Below are 1341 nucleotides of genomic sequence, written 5' to 3'. Positions count from 1 at the left end.
GAATTCCGTGGCGTTGCGTGCCGCCGTCGTCCAGTCGGGGCGATTGGGTGGCCCAGGACCAGCGGGACCGCCCCCACAGAGCCCCGCAGAGCGCGCCGTGTCGTATGATGCGAGTAAATCACTTGACCGCATACCGCTGGTAGAAATGTGTCTAGTGCGGACATCCGCGAGTGTGCTGCTCCCGTATAGGCTCCAGCAATGCACAGAATGAATTGGGAACGACGACAATCTGCATAGCAGGCAACCAAGGGGAGGGGTGCGGGGTGCGCAGGCGGAGGCGATGCTTGGTCTGGGCTGTTGCATCTAATCGGGGCGTGTGTCAGGGTGGTGCGTGACGGTGCGTCAGGCGGCTTGGCGGGGGGCAATCCGTGCGTCGGCGTAGGGCGCGCGTCAGCTTGCGAAGCGTCAGGCGACGCGGTGACTTGCCTTGCGCGGAGTCACGCGCTTGGAGTCACGCGGCCTCGCGCACACGCGAGGCGCACGCGGCGGTCCGGGAATGCGGGCGCGGGGGCCGCGCATGCCCCCGCTGGGTGCCATCGCGCTTACAGCGCGTGGGCGGCGCGCCGGGGCCGGTTTCCCGACGCGGGGCACGCGCCGCATGCAGCGGACGGCGCCGTGCGCATAGGGGGAGCTTTTGCGCGCTTTGGGTACTTTACTTACAACCAGGGAGAACCCGCTTTTGCGCGGCGCGGGATCCCGCGTGGGAGAAGGTGGACGCGATGTGTAAACGGCGAGGTGGTCGGCGGCGGGCTGCGCGAGGTGCAAAGCGCTGGGTTGGGCGCGCGCCCGTCAGCGTCACCCCCGTCTGACTGGCCGCGCGCCCATGTAAGCACGGCATTACAGCTGTCCGCCAGGCGCGCGGAGGTAGGTCGGCTGGTGTGCCGCGTGTACGTCGCGCCCGACGCACAAGTCACCCCGCGAGCACCCGACCGTTTCGCCGCGCCGTACCTCCTCGTCAACTTGTAACCGACTTATTCTTCCCGTCCGCTTTAACCCCGCCACCTCTACATAGCAAACGACAACTCACCCCTGCCCCGCCGTGCGCCAGTGCCCCCCTTTAACGAAACGTCTACCCGCAAACTGACTGCCGCCCCGAGTCTGTCCGCATGCTCTTGCGTTCTCGCCAACTCAAGCCTGCCGCGACCGCCGCCCCTGTCGCAATCTCGCCCTCCGCCCCAGGGGCCAAGTCACCCACGCCTGCCCTCCCTCCCGTCCCCCTGACATAGTTCATCTGCGCACACGCGAGAGACAGGCACGCGCGAGAGGCATCCATCCGCTCCCTGCAACCGCATGACGCGGTTGCAGGGAGCGGATGGATGCGGTCCGCCTCTCCCAGTCACA

The sequence above is a fragment of the Chondrus crispus genome, genomic scaffold (assembly GCF_000350225.1).
Source record: "Chondrus crispus Stackhouse genomic scaffold, scaffold_221, whole genome shotgun sequence".
In the NCBI taxonomy this organism is placed as follows: domain Eukaryota; phylum Rhodophyta; class Florideophyceae; order Gigartinales; family Gigartinaceae; genus Chondrus; species Chondrus crispus.
Note: the sequence above shows the minus strand (reverse complement) of the source record.